This window comes from Delphinus delphis, chromosome 19, assembly GCF_949987515.2.
Source record: "Delphinus delphis chromosome 19, mDelDel1.2, whole genome shotgun sequence".
In the NCBI taxonomy this organism is placed as follows: domain Eukaryota; kingdom Metazoa; phylum Chordata; class Mammalia; order Artiodactyla; family Delphinidae; genus Delphinus; species Delphinus delphis.
Window position 1 is genome coordinate 51,846,722 of NC_082701.1, and position 6,000 is coordinate 51,852,721.

The 6,000-nt window shown below is 54.2% G+C and overlaps 1 protein-coding gene across 1 annotated transcript in view; it reads right to left on the reverse strand.

Annotated features, from left to right (window-relative positions):
• Positions 1 to 6,000, reverse strand: part of PIK3R6 (phosphoinositide-3-kinase regulatory subunit 6) — a 45,999-nt gene extending 39,999 nt beyond the window's left edge. Inside the window, exon 1 of the mRNA XM_059996331.1 lies at positions 5,983 to 6,000. The gene's annotated coding sequence lies outside the window, so the exon portion shown is untranslated. The remainder of the gene's footprint in view (positions 1 to 5,982) is intronic.

The following is a 6,000-nucleotide window of genomic DNA, read 5'->3' on the forward strand; positions in this document are numbered from 1 at the left end:
GCTCTTTCACCAGACTGCCAATTTGCTGAACGCTGGGGAGCCAGATAAACACATGGCATTGTCTTGTATGTAAAATAGGGAGACAAAGCCCGAGAAACTGGTCTATGAAAAAAGAGCATGGAACTCCCATGCTCTTGGAACATCTATTTGGGCTGCTCCGAGGCCCTCTGGCTCTCTTCCTAGCTCCTGGCAGTGTTTCGAGGGACTGAGATTGCTGAGTAAATCAAACAGCATCTATGGAACACTGTTCACGTGGCAGAAAGTGCGCCAGGCCTGAACGTTTAGAGGTAAATAAATGAGACACAGTCCTTGCCCTTAGGAGCTGGGGGCCTTCCAGCCCATGACTTCTCACTGACTGCAGTGTGGCCCTACTCGCCACGTTCTCGGCCCACGATTGGCACCCTGGTGTCCATGCCCACGGCAAGCTTGATGACACACGTGTTACACGGAAACCAAGGGTAGTCATCAGTTAGCCATTAATAAATACTGCCTTTGCTGATCAGGCTTGCTTTAATTATTTTTACAAAAACTTGCGTGTCCTCCAAGTGTCATGAAGGCTGAACGATAAGACGTTTGCCTAAGTGGTTTTTTAGGAACTCAAAGCTGTGTCCAGTTTGAGTTTGAGCCCATTAAGACTGGTTGAGACCCTCCATCTGGGCAGGCGCAAATGTCCACTTGGTGACCATTTGGCGTCAGGGGCCCAATACCTCCACCCTCAGAACACGCTAACGGCACCATTTTCTGAGCATGCGTCCTATGAAGAAGCCTGTAGCTTAGTTGCACCTGCACAGAACGATGATTACCTCACCTTTTCTTATCCCCATCACCTTTCCCCATGCTCCACACGCCTCATCTTTATCTCGTAAGTACCCCTCGCCCCCTCGCCGTCAGGAAGGCAGATCTGAGAGTTGTTCTCCGGTCTCCTCGATTGGCTGCCTCACAAATAAACCCTTTGTCTGTTGCAAACCTCAGCATCTCAGCATTCGATTCACTGCGACTCGGGCAGACCAAACGTGTTTGGTAACATGTGCACGGGGAACCAGAGACTTGCTCTGCCTGGTACATTGTTAGAATTTACTGCCCATGCTAAAAAGTCTGCCCATGGGAAATGTCTGGAAGGTACACATGCTATACAGTGAAAAAGCAAGCATCCCCCTTCCCTAGAAGCAGCCACGGTTCTAGAAAATTTGACTCTGTAGCCCACATTTAAAAGTTAGATTTCACATAAAAACAAGATTCTCAACTTTTACTTAGAAGGAATAACTGGAAGATCTGGAAACAATGGGCCCATAATTCCACGTGGCAGCAATCAGTGGGCTTGGACTGCAGCTGCCCCCCTGGAAGGGCCAGGCACCCGCCCCTCCTACTGCGTCCACCACTGTCAGCTGGTCTGTGGCATTGTTCATGCTTCCTGCTGGGCTCTTTGAGGCAGACAAGCTGGCAACCCACACGCTATATAGATCTTTCTTGATCTGTGACGGGGTTACACCCCAATAAACCCATTGTATGTTGAAAATATTGTAAGTCGAAAATGCACTGAACACACCTACCCTTACAGAACATCACAGCTTGGCCCTGCCTACCTTAAACCTGCTCAGAACCCTTCCATTAGCCTACAGTTGGGCAAAATCTAACGCAAAGCCTACTTGATAATCAACGGTTGACTCTCTCACGTAATGGATGGAATACTCTACTGAAAGTGAAAAACAGAATGATCGTCTGGGCGCAGAACGGCTGTAAGCGTATGAGTTGCTGATTCTTGTGATCACGTGGCTGGCTAGGAGCTGCCCTGCCCAGCATATCGAACCCCATATCGCTAGCCTGGGAAAAGATCAGAATTTGAAGTACGGTTTCTAGTGAATGCACGCTGCTTTCCCACCATCGTAAAGTCGAAAAGTCTTAACTCAAACCATTGTAAGCTGGGGACTGTCCACTGTGGCCCAGGTCCCAGTTCTCAGAGAGGAGAGTTAATTGCAGACACGCCTGACGTGAGCTGGGCGTTGCAGTTGCTCCGAGATGCCATGTGAGTCATTCGACAAGCATTTACGGTCCGTAGCCCCTGACGCACTGCATCGTGAATGTCAAGCACTTGTACGAAGACAAGACAGGGTCCCTGTCCCCAAGCCGCTCTCAGGCTGGGGAACGGAATCAAGTCTGTTCAGCACGGTTGCTACGGCAACTGGCACAGGAAACAGAGATGATACTGATGCTGAAAACACTGGTGAAGAGGCAGCGGTCCCATGGGAAGGGGGTCCCAGACACAGCGGTAAGGACGCTGCTCTGCCACTTGTGCAGGGCATTGGTCCCCGGCTCCGTCTCGGATGACCGACTGTGGCTTTTGTGCTGCTAACCAGGCGAATGGCACGTCCAAGCTCAGCTCCCAAGCCCCTGCCCTCCCCCAGTTCCCCCAGTCATAGCGAGAATGCGACATCACAGGATAGAAACACACCAGCCTCTGCCACCAGTTGGGAAGATTCCCAGCAGCTGGTACAAGCAGCGCGGAAAGCGGCCAAGGGGCGAATCCCAGCCACCTGGGGGCAGCCCCACGGTCACGGCACTGCGGCCTCTCATACATCCCCCACCCCCATCCCTGGCCAGTGCTATTCGTTCCTTGTCTCATTTGCTCAATAGTGATTGAGCCTTATCTGTCCTACAGACTCAAGGTAGGAGAACCAGGTCTTCAACTGAAGATCATATAAGTGGATGGATTCATTCACGCAACGAATATGTTTCGAGCCCCTTCTAAGTGTGAGACACTGTTCCAGTTCCTGGGGACGTGGCAATCAAGTAGGCAAAAACACCTGCTCTCATAAAGGTTGCACCCCTGAGGGTACGTAGTGAGGGTGGGAGTGGGGGAAGACAATAAATTCCATAATTAAGTTGTATATGAGATGCTGAGAAGTGCTATAGGAATACGGCTGAGAAGGGGATCGCGAGGTTCCAGCGTCGGGGGTGCGATGTTAAAAGGTCTCCCTAAGGAGGTGACATCTGAGTAGAAGCCTGCGGGAGGAAAGGAGCAAGCCAATGTCTGCAGGAAACATGTTCCATACGAAGGGAACAGCCACCCAAGCGCCGAGGAGGGAGGTGCCCGAGGGTTTTCAAGGGACAGTGCAGCTGGGGTGCAGTCGGCGAGGGGACAGTAGGAGGATGCTGGCAGACAGTCCTCCCGGGTTTGTGCCTGTCTGGTGAGCTTTTGTTCCAGATCATTTCTTCAAGAAGGTTTGTATCGTGAACAGCCTTGGAACAGACAGCAAGGATCTCCTCCAGGGCCAAGGGTGGATTTCTCTGCCGACCAGTATGATAGAGACGATGTCTCCCTCCAGGGCAAAGATGGCAGGTTTGCTCGCAGCCCACGGTGAACACTGGGGGTTTCCTTAGCTCAGGGCTAAGCTCAGCCGTGACGCACAGCATGCACTGGGGGCCACCTCCCCGCTCTCCCAGGGGACTTGGGGGCAGGACGCTCACACTGCCTGTTGCACCGTGAGTGATAAACACCCGGGTCTGTGACTCTCGAATCTCGTGTTTTCTGCCAGCATCCCTAAAATTGTGGTACGCTAACCTGTGAGTCACAAGGAGGGTAAAATCTTAGACCCTTTCCAGCAGAGGGGCGAGACCAGAAACAAAGAATGAACGAGTGAATGAATGAATTGGGATTCAGAGGACGTTCCTCCTTAAACACAGAACATTAGCAATGAACGGTCCTCAGGGCGGGTGCGAACACATGGCCGTTCACTGCCTTGGGATAAAATGGGCCACAGGACCAGCCACAGAGCCACAGAGGCGGTTCTGTGACACGCAGCAGGAAGAAGCAGACGGGGCCCTGTTCGCAGCTGCGGCTGCCCATTCTCTCTGTGCAAGAGATCATGGGAAAGACTTCCCTGCTGGAGGAAGGGCTGCAGAGAGCAGGACTGAGGAGGCCTGGCTCCGGGTCAGTGTCTGGCCGTGAAGATCCCAGCTTCGGAAGATCCCCTGCCTGCCCCATGGCTGGGTCCCGGGCCAGACTCTTCAGACAGGAGAAGCCACCCCTTGGGAAGAAAGACACGGAGTTTCCCAGGACCATCTGGGTCCTCCTTCCCGCCTCCCTCCTGTCCTGCGCCCACCGCCCTGGCACAGAGAGAAGGGACCCCCCCCACCACCGAACCACTCCCCTCTCCTCCCACACGCGTTGCCAGCCGGCCGCCCCCAGGGTATTGGGTCAGATGCCATTTCCAGGACTCTGAGTTCTTCTCTCTGTAGAGACAGACTTGCCAGACGACACACCCAGCTCTTTGGTTTAGAGCCTGTGATTAGTGGGGGGTGGAAATGCAGAGCTTGGGGTTCTGAGGGGGCCCCTGTCAACCCTCATCCCACGAGGCCCGCTGGGCTTTCCAGATTCCCGAGGGCCCTGCTCCCCAGCTGTCCCCTGAGGACCGGGCAGGCCCACTTCCTCGCTGAGTCTGCCTCTGGCTGGGAAGGAAACACCTGGATGCGAGAGGGCTGGTCGAGGGGGGAGGAGGAGAGCATTGTTCCTGGGGGTGGGGTGGGCGGGGGGAGCCTGGGAGGAATGTGACAGGGCCTGGATGCAGACCAGGAAGCCACGAGCCAGCCTGGCGTTCACATCCACCATGAGAGCCGAGGAGGTGACAGAGGAAAGTGGCAGAGTGGCCGGGCGGGTAGCATTTGGCGCTGGACTGCCCGGGTTCCAAGCCTCTCTGTTGCTATGGCAACATGTTGCTTAGAGCCCTTGTGCCTCAGTTTCCCTATCTTTAAAGGAGACCTAACATTAGCACCTACCTCATAAGATTACTGTGAGGACTCAATGAGATGACATTCAAAAGCCACTTACTTAGAGCTAAATAAAGAAACAGGCCAGGCCCACGCTGCTAAGTTCTCCACAAACCCCACGTTAGCAGCCAAACTGAATCTCTAGCTTTTCTTTCTCGCTGTTCACACCCGCTCTCCTACTCTGGGTTTGCGCACTTTGCCCCCCTCACTGGGACGCCCGCTGCTCCATCTCTGCCCACAAGCCCTCTGTCTCCCTCAAGACCCAGGGTTTGCGCGGAGCCCTCCCTGACCCCACACCTGCGGGGCTCTCTCCACCTGCGCGCACACCTCGCCTCGCCAGCGGCCCCGGCGCCTGTTACTGTCTGTGTTAGTCACTCACAGCCATGTCTCAACCCCACACCAGCCGGGCAGCTTCTCAAGGATGGAGACACGGCTCTGGTTGGACTTTGGTGACGGCTGCACACGTAGAAGATGCTGGATCCGTGTGTGTGTGAGTGTGTGTGTGTGTGTGTGTGTGTGTGTGTGTGTGTGTGTGTAGAGAATGGCCAAGATCCGGGACAGAGGTGGACAGATGATGTCCCAGGAGGGGCACCGATGGGGACCCAGAAGATTCTCTCTGAGCCCTGTGCCTTGCTTACCCGCTCTGCACTTTGGCAAGTAAGTTGCCTCAGTCTCCTGACCTATAAACGGGCATTATAAACATACCCAGCCTTCCTCCAATTGCCCGTGAGAATCCAATGGGCTAATGAATGTATCCTATAGCACCAGGCGTCAATAATTAGTCCTGTTATTACTGGCATTTACAGGATTTGGAGAAGAAAGGAGGGGGTCTTCTCACAGGGTCCTGCGTCCTTTCTTCTTGTGAAGATGGATTGAATAATCTTTTTCTCATTTTTTTTTGGCCGCACCTTGAAGCATGTGGGATCTTAGTTCCCTCACCAGGGATCGAACCCGTGCCGCTTGCATCGGAAGTGCGGAGTCCTAACCACTGGACAGCCCAGGTTGGATAATCTTAACTTGGCAGAATGGTCATAGTAGCCACCACATCTGGGCAACCCGTCTCAGAAAGGCTGGGCGTGTATTCACAAGCTCCAGGGGTGTCTTGCCCCTCACGGGCTCCCCTTCCAGCATCCCTCCTCCCGGACCCTCGATCTGCTCTGCTCAGGTCTGCCTCTCCCGGCTCCCTCCCTGGAGACCCCACCCCCAGCCAGCGCCTACCTTGGCTCAGCTGCAGCT